A 20,025-nucleotide genomic window follows, 5' to 3' on the forward strand; every position below is an offset into this window, starting at 1 on the left:
CAGCACCTTAGACCGGCCATCCTGACACAAACTAAAAAGTGTCCCTGAGTGAATAGTGGGTGCAATTTTTTTAAACTTGTCAAGTTATCAATGGCCTCGTCTTGCCCACAGACACCTCATGCATCTCAAATAACGCCAGGTTGAATGTGTTCGGCACTGTGGGTAAAATTCCCTTACTCCCCGGCGGGGAATTGAACCCCGGTCTCCCGCGTGACAGGCGGGGATACTGACCACTATACTAACGAGGAACTCTGTGAATATACGTTCCTCAACACGTCCAAGAACTTTGAAGACTACAGGTGGAAACGTGAGTCTGACCAATTCATTTCTGGGGGCACAACTTCTTGAGCTAACAAGCGTTGGTGTTTCATTGGTAGAATTACCTGTCATGCATGAAGCCCTGGTCTGCAACATTGGAAAGTATCTGGGCTGCATTGTAGTGCACCTGCTGCTGAATCTCTGGCTGATTGCAGGCAAAGGTATAAGGCTGGGTCATTTGCGTGACCAAAATAAATTGGCTCTTTTCGTTCGGACTGAGTTAAACCAAGAATCTTCACATTCCTGGTTTCATGCATGGCCAATGGATACTGACCACTGTACTAATGAGGGGCTGTGGTGTTCTAGTATTTCTTAAAGTGAGCAAGCACTATGAGTCCTGCAGGTGGAAATGTGTCTCGAGAGGATTTTGTGAGCCAAAGTGACACTATAAGCGAGCTTTGGTGGTTCAGTGGTAGAATTCTTGCCTGCCACGCGGGAGGACCGGGTTTGATTCCCGGCCAATGCAGTGCATAATTATTATGAATTCTTAAAACGCAACTCAAACACAGTGTGTGAATGGTCACATCTCACGGAACATCAAACTGAGCGGGCGAACCTAACTTAACAGATCGTCTGAAATAAATAGTTCTTGACGACAGTGATTTCACTTTTCGTAAGGTGACCTCAAAACTCCCTTCAGAAGTGGGACTCAAACCCACACTTCCAGACGAGTCTGTGACCTGATCGCAGCACCTTAGACCGGCCATCCTGACACAAACTAAAAAGTGTCCCAGAGTGAATAGTGGGTGCAATTTCGTTAAACTTGTCAAGTTATCAATGGCCTCGTCTTGCCCACAGACACCTCATGCATCTCAAATAACGCCAGGTTGAATGTGTTCGGCACTGTGGGTAAAATTCCCTTACTCCCCGTCGGGGAATTGAACCCCGGTCTCCCGCGTGACAGTCGGGGATACTGACCACTATACTAACGAGGAACTCTGTGAATATACGATCCTCAACACGTCCAAGAACTATGAAGACTACAGGTGGAAACGTGAGTCTGACCAATTCATTTCTGGGGGCACAACTTCTTGAGCTAACAAGCGTTGGTGTTTCATTGGTAGAATTACCTGTCATGCATGAAGCCCTGGTCTGCAACATTGGAAAGTATCTGGGCTGCATTGTAGTGCACCTGCTGCTGAATCTCTGGCTGATTGCAGGCAAAGGTATAAGGCTGGGTCATTTGCGTGAACAAAATAAATTGGCTCTTTTCGTTCGGACTGAGTTAAACCAAGAATCTTCACATTCCTGGTTTCATGCATGGCCAATGGATACTGACCACTGTACTAATGAGGGGCTGCGGTGTTCTAGTATTTCTTAAAGTGAGCAAGCACTATGAGTCCTGCAGGTGGAAATGTGTCTCGAGAAGATTTTGTGAGCCAAAGTGACACTAATAGCGAGCTTTGGTGGTTCGGTGGTAGAATTCTTGCCTGCCACGCGGGAGGACCGGGTTTGATTCCCGGCCAATGCAGTGCATAATTATTATGAATTCTTAAAACGCAACTCAAACACAGTGTGTGAATGGTCACATCTCACGGAACATCAAACTGAGCGGGCGAACCTAACTTAACAGATCGTCTGAAATAAATAGTTCTTGACGACAGTGATTTCACTTTTCGTAAGGTGACCTCAAAACTCCCTTCAGAAGTGGGACTCAAACCCACACTTCCAGACGAGACTGTGACCTGATCGCAGCACCTTAGACCGGCCATCCTGACACAAACTAAAAAGTGTCCCTGAGTGAATAGTGGGTGCAATTTTTTTAAACTTGTCAAGTTATCAATGGCCTCGTCTTGCCCACAGACACCTCATGCATCTCAAATAACGCCAGGTTGAATGTGTTCGGCACTGTGGGTAAAATTCCCTTACTCCCCGTCGGGGAATTGAACCCCGGTCTCCCGCGTGACAGGCGGGGATACTGACCACTATACTAACGAGGAACTCTGTGAATATACGTTCCTCAACACGTCCAAGAACTTTGAAGACTACAGGTGGAAACGTGAGTCTGACCAATTCATTTCTGGGGGCACAACTTCTTGAGCTAACAAGCGTTGGTGTTTCATTGGTAGAATTACCTGTCATGCATGAAGCCCTGGTCTGCAACATTGGAAAGTATCTGGGCTGCATTGTAGTGCACCTGCTGCTGAATCTCTGGCTGATTGCAGGCAAAGGTATAAGGCTGGGTCATTTGCGTGACCAAAATAAATTGGCTCTTTTCGTTCGGACTGAGTTAAACCAAGAATCTTCACATTCCTGGTTTCATGCATGGCCAATGGATACTGACCACTGTACTAATGAGGGGCTGTGGTGTTCTAGTATTTCTTAAAGTGAGCAAGCACTATGAGTCCTGCAGGTGGAAATGTGTCTCGAGAGGATTTTGTGAGCCAAAGTGACACTATAAGCGAGCTTTGGTGGTTCAGTGGTAGAATTCTTGCCTGCCACGCGGGAGGACCGGGTTTGATTCCCGGCCAATGCAGTGCATAATTATTAAGAATTCTTAAAACGCAACTTAAACACAGTGTGTGAATGGTCACATCTCACGGAACATCAAACTGAGCGGGCGAACCTAACTTAACAGATCGTCTGAAATAAATAGTTCTTGACGACAGTGATTTCACTTTTCGTAAGGTGACCTCAAAACTCCCTTCAGAAGTGGGACTCAAACCCACACTTCCAGACGAGTCTGTGACCTGATCGCAGCACCTTAGACCGGCCATCCTGACACAAACTAAAAAGTGTCCCAGAGTGAATAGTGGGTGCAATTTCGTTAAACTTGTCAAGTTATCAATGGCCTCGTCTTGCCCACAGACACCTCATGCATCTCAAATAACGCCAGGTTGAATGTGTTCGGCACTGTGGGTAAAATTCCCTTACTCCCCGTCGGGGAATTGAACCCCGGTCTCCCGCGTGACAGGCGGGGATACTGACCACTATACTAACGAGGAACTCTGTGAATATACGATCCTCAACACGTCCAAGAACTATGAAGACTACAGGTGGAAACGTGAGTCTGACCAATTCATTTCTGGGGGCACAACTTCTTGAGCTAACAAGCGTTGGTGTTTCATTGGTAGAATTACCTGTCATGCATGAAGCCCTGGTCTGCAACATTGGAAAGTATCTGGGCTGCATTGTAGTGCACCTGCTGCTGAATCTCTGGCTGATTGCAGGCAAAGGTATAAGGCTGGGTCATTTGCGTGACCAAAATAAATTGGCTCTTTTCGTTCGGACTGAGTTAAACCAAGAATCTTCACATTCCTGGTTTCATGCATGGCCAATGGATACTGACCACTGTACTAATGAGGGGCTGTGGTGTTCTAGTATTTCTTAAAGTGAGCAAGCACTATGAGTCCTGCAGGTGGAAATGTGTCTCGAGAAGATTTTGTGAGCCAAAGTGACACTAATAGCGAGCTTTGGTGGTTCGGTGGTAGAATTCTTGCCTGCCACGCGGGAGGACCGGGTTTGATTCCCGGCCAATGCAGTGCATAATTATTATGAATTCTTAAAACGCAACTCAAACACAGTGTGTGAATGGTCACATCTCACGGAACATCAAACTGAGCGGGCGAACCTAACTTAACAGATCGTCTGAAATAAATAGTTCTTGACGACAGTGATTTCACTTTTCGTAAGGTGACCTCAAAACTCCCTTCAGAAGTGGGACTCAAACCCACACTTCCAGACGAGACTGTGACCTGATCGCAGCACCTTAGACCGGCCATCCTGACACAAACTAAAAAGTGTCCCTGAGTGAATAGTGGGTGCAATTTTTTTAAACTTGTCAAGTTATCAATGGCCTCGTCTTGCCCACAGACACCTCATGCATCTCAAATAACGCCAGGTTGAATGTGTTCGGCACTGTGGGTAAAATTCCCTTACTCCCCGGCGGGGAATTGAACCCCGGTCTCCCGCGTGACAGGCGGGGATACTGACCACTATACTAACGAGGAACTCTGTGAATATACGATCCTCAACACGTCCAAGAACTTTGAAGACTACAGGTGGAAACGTGAGTCTGACCAATTCATTTCTGGGGGCACAACTTCTTGAGCTAACAAGCGTTGGTGTTTCATTGGTAGAATTACCTGTCATGCATGAAGCCCTGGTCTGCAACATTGGAAAGTATCTGGGCTGCATTGTAGTGCACCTGCTGCTGAATCTCTGGCTGATTGCAGGCAAAGGTATAAGGCTGGGTCATTTGCGTGACCAAAATAAATTGGCTCTTTTCGTTCGGACTGAGTTAAACCAAGAATCTTCACATTCCTGGTTTCATGCATGGCCAATGGATACTGACCACTGTACTAATGAGGGGCTGTGGTGTTCTAGTATTTCTTAAAGTGAGCAAGCACTATGAGTCCTGCAGGTGGAAATGTGTCTCGAGAGGATTTTGTGAGCCAAAGTGACACTATAAGCGAGCTTTGGTGGTTCAGTGGTAGAATTCTTGCCTGCCACGCGGGAGGACCGGGTTTGATTCCCGGCCAATGCAGTGCATAATTATTATGAATTCTTAAAACGCAACTCAAACACAGTGTGTGAATGGTCACATCTCACGGAACATCAAACTGAGCGGGCGAACCTAACTTAACAGATCGTCTGAAATAAATAGTTCTTGACGACAGTGATTTCACTTTTCGTAAGGTGACCTCAAAACTCCCTTCAGAAGTGGGACTCAAACCCACACTTCCAGACGAGTCTGTGACCTGATCGCAGCACCTTAGACCGGCCATCCTGACACAAACTAAAAAGTGTCCCAGAGTGAATAGTGTGTGCAATTTCGTTAAACTTGTCAAGTTATCAATGGCCTCGTCTTGCCCACAGACACCTCATGCATCTCAAATAACGCCAGGTTGAATGTGTTCGGCACTGTGGGTAAAATTCCCTTACTCCCCGTCGGGGAATTGAACCCCGGTCTCCCGCGTGACAGGCGGGGATACTGACCACTATACTAACGAGGAACTCTGTGAATATACGATCCTCAACACGTCCAAGAACTATGAAGACTACAGGTGGAAACGTGAGTCTGACCAATTCATTTCTGGGGGCACAACTTCTTGAGCTAACAAGCGTTGGTGTTTCATTGGTAGAATTACCTGTCATGCATGAAGCCCTGGTCTGCAACATTGGAAAGTATCTGGGCTGCATTGTAGTGCACCTGCTGCTGAATCTCTGGCTGATTGCAGGCAAAGGTATAAGGCTGGGTCATTTGCGTGAACAAAATAAATTGGCTCTTTTCGTTCGGACTGAGTTAAACCAAGAATCTTCACATTCCTGGTTTCATGCATGGCCAATGGATACTGACCACTGTACTAATGAGGGGCTGCGGTGTTCTAGTATTTCTTAAAGTGAGCAAGCACTATGAGTCCTGCAGGTGGAAATGTGTCTCGAGAAGATTTTGTGAGCCAAAGTGACACTAATAGCGAGCTTTGGTGGTTCGGTGGTAGAATTCTTGCCTGCCACGCGGGAGGACCGGGTTTGATTCCCGGCCAATGCAGTGCATAATTATTATGAATTCTTAAAACGCAACTCAAACACAGTGTGTGAATGGTCACATCTCACGGAACATCAAACTGAGCGGGCGAACCTAACTTAACAGATCGTCTGAAATAAATAGTTCTTGACGACAGTGATTTCACTTTTCGTAAGGTGACCTCAAAACTCCCTTCAGAAGTGGGACTCAAACCCACACTTCCAGACGAGACTGTGACCTGATCGCAGCACCTTAGACCGGCCATCCTGACACAAACTAAAAAGTGTCCCTGAGTGAATAGTGGGTGCATTTTTTTTAAACTTGTCAAGTTATCAATGGCCTCGTCTTGCCCACAGACACCTCATGCATCTCAAATAACGCCAGGTTGAATGTGTTCGGCACTGTGGGTAAAATTCCCTTACTCCCCGGCGGGGAATTGAACCCCGGTCTCCCGCGTGACAGGCGGGGATACTGACCACTATACTAACGAGGAACTCTGTGAATATACGTTCCTCAACACGTCCAAGAACTTTGAAGACTACAGGTGGAAACGTGAGTCTGACCAATTCATTTCTGGGGGCACAACTTCTTGAGCTAACAAGCGTTGGTGTTTCATTGGTAGAATTACCTGTCATGCATGAAGCCCTGATCTGCAACATTGGAAAGTATCTGGGCTGCATTGTAGTGCACCTGCTGCTGAATCTCTGGCTGATTGCAGGCAAAGGTATAAGGCTGGGTCATTTGCGTGACCAAAATAAATTGGCTCTTTTCGTTCGGACTGAGTTAAACCAAGAATCTTCACATTCCTGGTTTCATGCATGGCCAATGGATACTGACCACTGTACTAATGAGGGGCTGTGGTGTTCTAGTATTTCTTAAAGTGAGCAAGCACTATGAGTCCTGCAGGTGGAAATGTGTCTCGAGAGGATTTTGTGAGCCAAAGTGGGACTAAAAGGGAGCATTGGTGGTTCAGTGGTAGAATTCTTGCCTGCCACGCGGGAGGCCCGGGTTCGATTCCCGGCCAATGCAGTGCATAATTATTATGAATTCATAAAACGCAACTTAAACACAGTGTGTGAATGGTCACATCTCACGGAACATCAAACTGAGCGGGCGAACCTAACTTAACAGATCGTCTGAAATAAATAGTTCGTGACGACAGTGATTTCACTTTTCGTAAGGTGACCTCAAAACTCCCTTCAGAAGTGGGACTCAAACCCACACTTCCAGACGAGACTGTGACCTGATCGCAGCACCTTAGACCGGCCATCCTGACACAAACTAAAAAGTGTCCCAGAGTGAATAGTGGGTGCAATTTCGTTAAACTTGTCAAGTTATCAATGGCCTCGTCTTGCCCACAGACACCTCATGCATCTCAAATAACGCCAGGTTGAATGTGTTCGGCACTGTGGGTAAAATTCCCTTACTCCCCGGCGGGGAATTGAACCCCGGTCTCCCGCGTGACAGGCGGGGATACTGACCACTATACTAACGAGGAACTCTGTGTATATACGTTCCTCAACACGTCCAAGAACTTTGAAGACTACGGGTGGAAACGTGAGTCTGACCAATTCATTTCTGGGGGCACATTTTCTTGAGCTAACAAGCGTTGGTGTTTCATTGGTAGAATTACCTGTCATGCATGAAGCCCTGGTCTGCAACATTGGAAAGTATCTGGGCTGCATTGTAGTGCACCTGCTGCTGAATCTCTGGCTGATTGCAGGCAAAGGTATAAGGCTGGGTCATTTGCGTGACCAAAACAAATTGGCTCTTTTCGTTCGGACTGAGTTAAACCAAGAATCTTCACATTCCTGGTTTCATGCATGGCCAATGGATACTGACCACTGTACTAATGAGGGGCTGTGGTGTTCTAGTATTTCTTATAGTGAGCAAGCACTATGAGTCCTGCAGGTGGAAATGTGTCTTGAGAGGATTTTGTGAGCCAAAGTGGGACTAAAAGCGAGCATTGGTGGTTCAGTGGTAGAATTCTCGCCTGCCACGCGGGAGGCCCGGGTTCGATTCCCGGCCAATGCAGTGCATAATTATTATGAATTCTTAAAACGCAACTTAAACACAGTGTGTGAATGGTCACATCTCATGGAACATCAAACTGAGCGGGTGAACCTAACTTAACAGATCGTCTGAAATAAATAGTTCTTGACGACAGTGATTTCACTTTTCGTAAGGTGACCTCAAAACTCCCTTCAGAAGTGGGACTCAAACCCACACTTCCAGACGAGACTGCGACCTGATCGCAGCACCTTAGACCGGCCATCCTGACACAAACTAAAAAGTGTACCAGAGTGAACAGTGGGTTCAATTTCGTTAAACTTGTCAAGTTATCAATGGCCTCGTCTTGCCCACAGACACCTCAAATAACGCCAGGTTGAATGTGTTCGGCACTGTGGGTAAAATTCCCTTACTCCCCGTCGGGGATTTGAACCCCGGTCTCCCGCGTGACAGGCGGGGATACTGACCACTATACTAACGAGGAACTCTGTGTATATACGTTCCTCAACACGTCCAAGAACTTTGAAGACTACGGGTGGAAACGTGAGTCTGACCAATTCATTTCTGGGGGCACATTTTCTTGAGCTAACAAGCGTTGGTGTTTCATTGGTAGAATTACCTGTCATGCATGAAGCCCTGGTCTGCAACATTGGAAAGTATCTGGGCTGCATTGTAGTGCACCTGCTGCTGAATCTCTGGCTGATTGCAGGCAAAGGTATAAGGCTGGGTCATTTGCATGACCAAAATAAATTGGCTCTTTTCGTTCGGACTGAGTTAAACCAAGAATCTTCACATTCCTGGTTTCATGCATGGCCAATGGATACTGACCACTGTACTAATGAGGGGCTGCGGTGTTCTAGTATTTCTTAAAGTGAGCAAGCACTATGAGTCCTGCAGGTGGAAATGTGTCTCGAGAAGATTTTGTGAGCCAAAGTGACACTAATAGCGAGCTTTGGTGGTTCGGTGGTAGAATTCTTGCCTGCCACGCGGGAGGACCGGGTTTGATTCCCGGCCAATGCAGTGCATAATTATTATGAATTCTTAAAACGCAACTCAAACACAGTGTGTGAATGGTCACATCTCACGGAACATCAAACTGAGCGGGCGAACCTAACTTAACAGATCGTCTGAAATAAATAGTTCTTGACGACAGTGATTTCACTTTTCGTAAGGTGACCTCAAAACTCCCTTCAGAAGTGGGACTCAAACCCACACTTCCAGACGAGACTGTGACCTGATCGCAGCACCTTAGACCGGCCATCCTGACACAAACTAAAAAGTGTCCCAGAGTGAATAGTGCGTACAATTTCGTTAAACTTGTCAAGTTATCAATGGCCTCGTCTTGCCCACAGACACCTCATGCATCTCAAATAACGCCAGGTTGAATGTGTTCGGCACTGTGGGTAAAATTCCCATACTCCCCGTCGGGGAATTGAACCCCGTTCTCCCGCGTGACAGGCGGGGATACTGACCACTATACTAACGAGGAACTCTGTGTATATACGTTCCTCAACACGTCCAAGAACTTTGAAGACTACGGGTGGAAATGTGAGTCCGACCAATTCATTTCTGGGGGCACATTTTCTTGAGCTAACAAGCGTTGGTGTTTCATTGGTAGAATTACCTGTCATGCATGAAGCCCTGGTCTGCAACATTGGAAAGTATCTGGGCTGCATTGTAGTGCACCTGCTGCTGAATCTCTGGCTGATTGCAGGCAAAGGTATAAGGCTGGGTCATTTGCATGACCAAAATAAATTGGCTCTTTTCGTTCGGACAGAGTTAAACCAAGAATCTTCACATTCCTGGTTTCATGCATGGCCAATGGATACTGACCACTGTACTAATGAGGGGCTGCGGTGTTCTAGTATTTCTTAAAGTGAGCAAGCACTATGAGTCCTGCAGGTGGAAATGTGTCTCGAGAAGATTTTGTGAGCCAAAGTGACACTAATAGCGAGCTTTGGTGGTTCGGTAGTAGAATTCTTGCCTGCCACGCGGGAGGACCGGGTTTGATTCCCGGCCAATGCAGTGCATAATTATTATGAATTCTTAAAACGCAACTCAAACACAGTGTGTGAATGGTCACATCTCACGGAACATCAAACTGAGCGGGCGAACCTAACTTAACAGATCGTCTGAAATAAATAGTTCTTGACGACAGTGATTTCACTTTTCGTAAGGTGACCTCAAAACTCCCTTCAGAAGTGGGACTCAAACCCACACTTCCAGACGAGACTGTGACCTGATCGCAGCACCTTAGACCGGCCATCCTGACACAAACTAAAAAGTGTCCCAGAGTGAATAGTGCGTGCAATTTCGTTAAACTTGTCAAGTTATCAATGGCCTCGTCTTGCCCACAGACACCTCATGCATCTCAAATAACGCCAGGTTGAATGTGTTCGGCACTGTGGGTAAAATTCCCTTACTCCCCGGCGGTGAATTGAACCCCGGTCTCCCGCGTGACAGGCGGGGATACTGACCACTATACTAACGAGGAACTCTGTGAATATACGATCCTCAACACGTCCAAGAACTTTGAAGACTACAGGTGGAAACGTGAGTCTGACCAATTCATTTCTGGGGGCACAACTTCTTGAGCTAACAAGCGTTGGTGTTTCATTGGTAGAATTACCTGTCATGCATGAAGCCCTGGTCTGCAACATTGGAAAGTATCTGGGCTGCATTGTAGTGCACCTGCTGCTGAATCTCTGGCTGATTGCAGGCAAAGGTATAAGGCTGGGTCATTTGCGTGACCAAAATAAATTGGCTCTTTTCGTTCGGACTGAGTTAAACCAAGAATCTTCACATTCCTGGTTTCATGCATGGCCAATGGATACTGACCACTGTACTAATGAGGGGCTGCGGTGTTCTAGTATTTCTTAAAGTGAGCAAGCACTATGAGTCCTGCAGGTGGAAATGTGTCTCGAGAAGATTTTGTGAGCCAAAGTGACACTAATAGCGAGCTTTGGTGGTTCGGTGGTAGAATTCTTGCCTGCCACGCGGGAGGACCGGGTTTGATTCCCGGCCAATGCAGTGCATAATTATTATGAATTCTTAAAACGCAACTCAAACACAGTGTGTGAATGGTCACATCTCACGGAACATCAAACTGAGCGGGCAAACCTAACTTAACAGATCGTCTGAAATAAATAGTTCTTGACGACAGTGATTTCACTTTTCGTAAGGTGACCTCAAAACTCCCTTCAGAAGTGGGACTCAAACCCACACTTCCAGACGAGACTGTGACCTGATCGCAGCACCTTAGACCGGCCATCCTGACACAAACTAAAAAGTGTCCCTGAGTGAATAGTGGGTGCAATTTTTTTAAACTTGTCAAGTTATCAATGGCCTCGTCTTGCCCACAGACACCTCATGCATCTCAAATAACGCCAGGTTGAATGTGTTCGGCACTGTGGGTAAAATTCCCTTACTCCCCGTCGGGGAATTGAACCCCGGTCTCCCGCGTGACAGGCGGGGATACTGACCACTATACTAACGAGGAACTCTGTGAATATACGTTCCTCAACACGTCCAAGAACTTTGAAGACTACAGGTGGAAACGTGAGTCTGACCAATTCATTTCTGGGGGCACAACTTCTTGAGCTAACAAGCGTTGGTGTTTCATTGGTAGAATTACCTGTCATGCATGAAGCCCTGGTCTGCAACATTGGAAAGTATCTGGGCTGCATTGTAGTGCACCTGCTGCTGAATCTCTGGCTGATTGCAGGCAAAGGTATAAGGCTGGGTCATTTGCGTGACCAAAATAAATTGGCTCTTTTCGTTCGGACTGAGTTAAACCAAGAATCTTCACATTCCTGGTTTCATGCATGGCCAATGGATACTGACCACTGTACTAATGAGGGGCTGTGGTGTTCTAGTATTTCTTAAAGTGAGCAAGCACTATGAGTCCTGCAGGTGGAAATGTGTCTCGAGAGGATTTTGTGAGCCAAAGTGACACTATAAGCGAGCTTTGGTGGTTCAGTGGTAGAATTCTTGCCTGCCACGCGGGAGGACCGGGTTTGATTCCCGGCCAATGCAGTGCATAATTATTAAGAATTCTTAAAGCGCAACTCAAACACAGTGTGTGAATGGTCACATCTCACGGAACATCAAACTGAGCGGGCGAACCTAACTTAACAGATCGTCTGAAATAAATAGTTCTTGACGACAGTGATTTCACTTTTCGTAAGGTGACCTCAAAACTCCCTTCAGAAGTGGGACTCAAACCCACACTTCCAGACGAGTCTGTGACCTGATCGCAGCACCTTAGACCGGCCATCCTGACACAAACTAAAAAGTGTCCCAGAGTGAATAGTGGGTGCAATTTCGTTAAACTTGTCAAGTTATCAATGGCCTCGTCTTGCCCACAGACACCTCATGCATCTCAAATAACGCCAGGTTGAATGTGTTCGGCACTGTGGGTAAAATTCCCTTACTCCCCGTCGGGGAATTGAACCCCGGTCTCCCGCGTGACAGGCGGGGATACTGACCACTATACTAACGAGGAACTCTGTGAATATACGTTCCTCAACACGTCCAAGAACTTTGAAGACTACAGGTGGAAACGTGAGTCTGACCAATTCATTTCTGGGGGCACAACTTCTTGAGCTAACAAGCGTTGGTGTTTCATTGGTAGAATTACCTGTCATGCATGAAGCCCTGGTCTGCAACATTGGAAAGTATCTGGGCTGCATTGTAGTGCACCTGCTGCTGAATCTCTGGCTGATTGCAGGCAAAGGTATAAGGCTGGGTCATTTGCGTGACCAAAATAAATTGGCTCTTTTCGTTCGGACTGAGTTAAACCAAGAATCTTCACATTCCTGGTTTCATGCATGGCCAATGGATACTGACCACTGTACTAATGAGGGGCTGTGGTGTTCTAGTATTTCTTAAAGTGAGCAAGCACTATGAGTCCTGCAGGTGGAAATGTGTCTCGAGAGGATTTTGTGAGCCAAAGTGACACTATAAGCGAGCTTTGGTGGTTCAGTGGTAGAATTCTTGCCTGCCACGCGGGAGGACCGGGTTTGATTCCCGGCCAATGCAGTGCATAATTATTAAGAATTCTTAAAACGCAACTTAAACACAGTGTGTGAATGGTCACATCTCACGGAACATCAAACTGAGCGGGCGAACCTAACTTAACAGATCGTCTGAAATAAATAGTTCTTGACGACAGTGATTTCACTTTTCGTAAGGTGACCTCAAAACTCCCTTCAGAAGTGGGACTCAAACCCACACTTCCAGACGAGTCTGTGACCTGATCGCAGCACCTTAGACCGGCCATCCTGACACAAACTAAAAAGTGTCCCAGAGTGAATAGTGGGTGCAATTTCGTTAAACTTGTCAAGTTATCAATGGCCTCGTCTTGCCCACAGACACCTCATGCATCTCAAATAACGCCAGGTTGAATGTGTTCGGCACTGTGGGTAAAATTCCCTTACTCCCCGTCGGGGAATTGAACCCCGGTCTCCCGCGTGACAGGCGGGGATACTGACCACTATACTAACGAGGAACTCTGTGAATATACGATCCTCAACACGTCCAAGAACTATGAAGACTACAGGTGGAAACGTGAGCCTGACCAATTCATTTCTGGGGGCACAACTTCTTGAGCTAACAAGCGTTGGTGTTTCATTGGTAGAATTACCTGTCATGCATGAAGCCCTGGTCTGCAACATTGGAAAGTATCTGGGCTGCATTGTAGTGCACCTGCTGCTGAATCTCTGGCTGATTGCAGGCAAAGGTATAAGGCTGGGTCATTTGCGTGACCAAAATAAATTGGCTCTTTTCGTTCGGACTGAGTTAAACCAAGAATCTTCACATTCCTGGTTTCATGCATGGCCAATGGATACTGACCACTGTACTAATGAGGGGCTGCGGTGTTCTAGTATTTCTTAAAGTGAGCAAGCACTATGAGTCCTGCAGGTGGAAATGTGTCTCGAGAAGATTTTGTGAGCCAAAGTGACACTAATAGCGAGCTTTGGTGGTTCGGTGGTAGAATTCTTGCCTGCCACGCGGGAGGACCGGGTTTGATTCCCGGCCAATGCAGTGCATAATTATTATGAATTCTTAAAACGCAACTCAAACACAGTGTGTGAATGGTCACATCTCACGGAACATCAAACTGAGCGGGCGAACCTAACTTAACAGATCGTCTGAAATAAATAGTTCTTGACGACAGTGATTTCACTTTTCGTAAGGTGACCTCAAAACTCCCTTCAGAAGTGGGACTCAAACCCACACTTCCAGACGAGACTGTGACCTGATCGCAGCACCTTAGACCGGCCATCCTGACACAAACTAAAAAGTGTCCCAGAGTGAATAGTGGGTGCAATTTCGTTAAACTTGTCAAGTTATCAATGGCCTCGTCTTGCCCACAGACACCTCATGCATCTCAAATAACGCCAGGTTGAATGTGTTCGGCACTGTGGGTAAAATTCACGTACTCCCCGTCGGGGAATTGAACCCCGGTCTCCCGCGTGACAGGCGGGGATACTGACCACTATACTAACGAGGAACTCTGTGAATATACGTTCCTCAACACGTCCAAGAACTATAAAGACTACAGGTGGAAACGTGAGTCTGACCAATTCATTTCTGGGGGCACAACTTCTTGAGCTAACAAGCGTTGGTGTTTCATTGGTAGAATTACCTGTCATGCATGAAGCCCTGGTCTGCAACATTGGAAAGTATCTGGGCTGCATTGTAGTGCACCTGCTGCTGAATCTCTGGCTGATTGCAGGCAAAGGTATAAGGCTGGGTCATTTGCGTGACCAAAATAAATTGGCTCTTTTCGTTCGGACTGAGTTAAACCAAGAATCTTCACATTCCTGGTTTCATGCATGGCCAATGGATACTGACCACTGTACTAATGAGGGGCTGTGGTGTTCTAGTATTTCTTAAAGTGAGCAAGCACTATGAGTCCTGCAGGTGGAAATGTGTCTCGAGAGGATTTTGTGAGCCAAAGTGACACTATAAGCGAGCTTTGGTGGTTCAGTGGTAGAATTCTTGCCTGCCACGCGGGAGGACCGGGTTTGATTCCCGGCCAATGCAGTGCATAATTATTAAGAATTCTTAAAACGCAACTTAAACACAGTGTGTGAATGGTCACATCTCACGGAACATCAAACTGAGCGGGCGAACCTAACTTAACAGATCGTCTGAAATAAATAGTTCTTGACGACAGTGATTTCACTTTTCGTAAGGTGACCTCAAAACTCCCTTCAGAAGTGGGACTCAAACCCACACTTCCAGACGAGTCTGTGACCTGATTGCAGCACCTTAGACCGGCCATCCTGACACAAACTAAAAAGTGTCCCAGAGTGAATAGTGGGTGCAATTTCGTTAAACTTGTCAAGTTATCAATGGCCTCGTCTTGCCCACAGACACCTCATGCATCTCAAATAACGCCAGGTTGAATGTGTTCGGCACTGTGGGTAAAATTCCCTTACTCCCCGTCGGGGAATTGAACCCCGGTCTCCCGCGTGACAGGCGGGGATACTGACCACTATACTAACGAGGAACTCTGTGAATATACGATCCTCAACACGTCCAAGAACTATGAAGACTACAGGTGGAAACGTGAGCCTGACCAATTCATTTCTGGGGGCACAACTTCTTGAGCTAACAAGCGTTGGTGTTTCATTGGTAGAATTACCTGTCATGCATGAAGCCCTGGTCTGCAACATTGGAAAGTATCTGGGCTGCATTGTAGTGCACCTGCTGCTGAATCTCTGGCTGATTGCAGGCAAAGGTATAAGGCTGGGTCATTTGCGTGAACAAAATAAATTGGCTCTTTTCGTTCGGACTGAGTTAAACCAAGAATCTTCACATTCCTGGTTTCATGCATGGCCAATGGATACTGACCACTGTACTAATGAGGGGCTGCGGTGTTCTAGTATTTCTTAAAGTGAGCAAGCACTATGAGTCCTGCAGGTGGAAATGTGTCTCGAGAAGATTTTGTGAGCCAAAGTGACACTAATAGCGAGCTTTGGTGGTTCGGTGGTAGAATTCTTGCCTGCCACGCGGGAGGACCGGGTTTGATTCCCGGCCAATGCAGTGCATAATTATTATGAATTCTTAAACCGCAACTCAAACACAGTGTGTGAATGGTCACATCTCACGGAACATCAAACTGAGCGGGCGAACCTAACTTAACAGATCGTCTGAAATAAATAGTTCTTGACGACAGTGATTTCACTTTTCGTAAGGTGACCTCAAAACTCCCTTCAGAAGTGGGACTCAAACCCACACTTCCAGACGAGACTGTGACCTGATCGCAGCACCTTAGACCGGCCATCCTGACACAAACTAAAAAGTGTCCCAGAGTGAATAGTGGGTGCAATTTCGTTAAACTTGTCAAGTTATCAATGGCCTCGTCTTGCCCACAGACACCTCATGCATCTCAAATAACGCCAGGTTGAATGTGTTCGGCACTGTGGGTAAAATTCCCGTACTCCCCGTCGGGGAATTGAACCCCGGTCTCCCGCGTGACAGGCGGGGATACTGACCACTATACTAACGAGGAACTCTGTGAATATACGTTCCTCAACACGTCCAAGAACTATAAAGACTACAGGTGGAAACGTGAGTCTGACCAATTCATTTCTGGGGGCACAACTTCTTGAGCTAACAAGCTTTGGTGTTTCATTGGTAGAATTACCTGTCATGCATGAAGCCCTGGTCTGCAACATTGGAAAGTATCTGGGCTGCATTGTAGTGCACCTGCTGCTGAATCTCTGGCTGATTGCAGGCAAAGGTATAAGGCTGGGTCATTTGCGTGACCAAAACAAATTGGCTCTTTTCGTTCGGACTGAGTTAAACCAAGAATCTTCACATTCCTGGTTTCATGCATGGCCAATGGATACTGACCACTGTACTAATGAGGGGCTGTGGTGTTCTAGTATTTCTTATAGTGAGCAAGCACTATGAGTCCTGCAGGTGGAAATGTGTCTTGAGAGGATTTTGTGAGCCAAAGTGGGACTAAAAGCGAGCATTGGTGGTTCAGTGGTAGAATTCTCGCCTGCCACGCGGGAGGCCCGGGTTCGATTCCCGGCCAATGCAGTGCATAATTATTATGAATTCTTAAATCGCAACTTAAACACAGTGTGTGAATGGTCACATCTCATGGAACATCAAACTGAGCGGGCGAACCTAACTTAACAGATCGTCTGAAATAAATAGTTCTTGACGACAGTGATTTCACTTTTCGTAAGTTGACCTCAAAACTCCCTTCAGAAGTGGGACTCAAACCCACACTTCCAGACGAGACTGTGACCTGATCGCAGCACCTTAGACCGGCCATCCTGACACAAACTAAAAAGTGTCCCAGAGTGAATAGTGGGTGCAATTTCGTTAAACTTGTCAAGTTATCAATGGCCTCGTCTTGCCCACAGACACCTCATGCATCTCAAATAACGCCAGGTTGAATGTGTTCGGCACTGTGGGTAAAATTCCCTAACTCCCCGTCGGGGAATTGAACCCCGGTCTCCCGCGTGACAGGCGGGGATACTGACCACTATACTAACGAGGAACTCTGTGAATATACGTTCCTCAACACGTCCAAGAACTATGAAGACTACAGGTGGAAACGTGAGTCTGACCAATTCATTTCTGGGGGCACAACATCTTGAGCTAACAAGCGTTGGTGTTTCATTGGTAGAATTACCTGTCATGCATGAAGCCCTGGTCTGCAACATTGGAAAGTATCTGGGCTGCATTGTAGTGCACCTGCTGCTGAATCTCTGGCTGATTGCAGGCAAAGGTATAAGGCTGGGTCATTTGCGTGACCAAAACAAATTGGCTATTTTCGTTCGGACTGAGTTAAACCAAGAATCTTCACATTCCTGGTTTCATGCATGGCCAATGGATACTGACCACTGTACTAATGAGGGGCTGCGGTGTTCTAGTATTTCTTAAAGTGAGCAAGCACTATGAGTCCTGCAGGTGGAAATGTGTCTCGAGAAGATTTTGTGAGCCAAAGTGACACTAATAGCGAGCTTTGGTGGTTCGGTGGTGGAATTCTTGCCTGCCACGCGGGAGGACCGGGTTTGATTCCCGGCCAATGCAGTGCATAATTATTATGAATTCTTAAAACGCAACTTAAACACAGTGTGTGAATGGTCACATCTCATGGAACATCAAACTGAGCGGGCGAACCTAACTTAACAGATCGTCTAAAATAAATAGTTCTTGACGACAGTGATTTCACTTTTCGTAAGGTGACCTCAAAACTCCCTTCAGAAGTGGGACTCAAACCCACACTTCCAGACGAGACTGTGACCTGATCGCAGCACCTTAGACCGGCCATCCTGACACAAACTAAAAAGTGTCCCAGAGTGAATAGTGGGTGCAATTTCGTTAAACTTGTCAAGTTATCAATGGCCTCGTCTTGCCCACAGACACCTCATGCATCTCAAATAACGCCAGGTTGAATGTGTTCGGCACTGTGGGTTAAATTCCCTTACTCCCCGTCAGGGAATTGAACCCCGGTCTCCCGCGTGACAGGCGGGGATACTGACCACTATACTAACGAGGAACTCTGTGAATATACGATCCTCAACACGTCCAAGAACTATGAAGACTACAGGTGGAAACGTGAGTCTGACCAATTCATTTCTGGGGGCACAACTTCTTGAGCTAACAAGCGTTGGTGTTTCATTGGTAGAATTACCTGTCATGCATGAAGCCCTGGTCTGCAACATTGGAAAGTATCTGGGCTGCATTGTAGTGCACCTGCTGCTGAATCTCTGGCTGATTGCAGGCAAAGGTATAAGGCTGGGTCATTTGCGTGAACAAAATAAATTGGCTCTTTTCGTTCGGACTGAGTTAAACCAAGAATCTTCACATTCCTGGTTTCATGCATGGCCAATGGATACTGAGCACTGTACTAATGAGGGGCTGCGGTGTTCTAGTATTTCTTAAAGTGAGCAAGCACTATGAGTCCTGCAGGTGGAAATGTGTCTCGAGAAGATTTTGTGAGCCAAAGTGACACTAATAGCGAGCTTTGGTGGTTCGGTGGTAGAATTCTTGCCTGCCACGCGGGAGGACCGGGTTTGATTCCCGGCCAATGCAGTGCATAATTATTATGAATTCTTAAAACGCAACTCAAACACAGTGTGTGAATGGTCACATCTCACGGAACATCAAACTGAGCGGGCGAACCTAACTTAACAGATCGTCTGAAATAAATAGTTCTTGACGACAGTGATTTCACTTTTCGTAAGGTGACCTCAAAACTCCCTTCAGAAGTGGGACTCAAACCCACACTTCCAGACGAGACTGTGACCTGATCGCAGCACCTTAGACCGGCCATCCTGACACAAACTAAAAAGTGTCCCAGAGTGAATAGTGGGTGCAATTTCGTTAAACTTGTCAAGTTATCAATGGCCTCGTCTTGCCCACAGACACCTCATGCATCTCAAATAACGCCAGGTTGAATGTGTTCGGCACTGTGGGTAAAATTCCCTTACTCCCCGTCGGGGAATTGAACCCCGGTCTCCCGCGTGACAGGCGGGGATACTGACCACTATACTAACGAGGAACTCTGTGAATATACGATCCTCAACACGTCCAAGAACTATGAAGACTACAGGTGGAAACGTGAGCCTGACCAATTCATTTCTGGGGGCACAACTTCTTGAGCTAACAAGCGTTGGTGTTTCATTGGTAGAATTACCTGTCATGCATGAAGCCCTGGTCTGCAACATTGGAAAGTATCTGGGCTGCATTGTAGTGCACCTGCTGCTGAATCTCTGGCTGATTGCAGGCAAAGGTATAAGGCTGGGTCATTTGCGTGAACAAAATAAATTGGCTCTTTTCGTTCGGACTGAGTTAAACCAAGAATCTTCACATTCCTGGTTTCATGCATGGCCAATGGATACTGACCACTGTACTAATGAGGGGCTGCGGTGTTCTAGTATTTCTTAAAGTGAGCAAGCACTATGAGTCCTGCAGGTGGAAATGTGTCTCGAGAAGATTTTGTGAGCCAAAGTGACACTAATAGCGAGCTTTGGTGGTTCGGTGGTAGAATTCTTGCCTGCCACGCGGGAGGACCGGGTTTGATTCCCGGCCAATGCAGTGCATAATTATTATGAATTCTTAAAACGCAACTCAAACACAGTGTGTGAATGGTCACATCTCACGGAACATCAAACTGAGCGGGCGAACCTAACTTAACAGATCGTCTGAAATAAATGGTTCTTGACGACAGTGATTTCACTTTTCGTAAGGTG

The 20,025-nt window shown here is 46.6% G+C and overlaps 3 non-coding genes across 3 annotated transcripts; 2 read left to right on the top strand and 1 right to left on the bottom strand.

The window, feature by feature from the left end:
• Nucleotides 1-7,748: 7,748 nt before the first annotated feature.
• trnag-gcc (transfer RNA glycine (anticodon GCC)) lies at nucleotides 7,749-7,819 on the top strand. The gene has a single exon. It is a non-coding gene; the product is annotated as a tRNA-Gly (tRNA).
• A 388-nt stretch (nucleotides 7,820-8,207) lies between these two features.
• On the bottom strand, nucleotides 8,208-8,279 carry trnad-guc (transfer RNA aspartic acid (anticodon GUC)). The gene has a single exon. It is a non-coding gene; the product is annotated as a tRNA-Asp (tRNA).
• An 8,505-nt stretch (nucleotides 8,280-16,784) lies between these two features.
• trnag-gcc (transfer RNA glycine (anticodon GCC)) lies at nucleotides 16,785-16,855 on the top strand. Its single transcript has one exon. It is a non-coding gene; the product is annotated as a tRNA-Gly (tRNA).
• Nucleotides 16,856-20,025: the final 3,170 nt, after the last annotated feature.

This window comes from Gadus macrocephalus, chromosome 4 (genome assembly GCF_031168955.1).
Source record: "Gadus macrocephalus chromosome 4, ASM3116895v1".
NCBI lineage: Eukaryota > Metazoa > Chordata > Actinopteri > Gadiformes > Gadidae > Gadus > Gadus macrocephalus.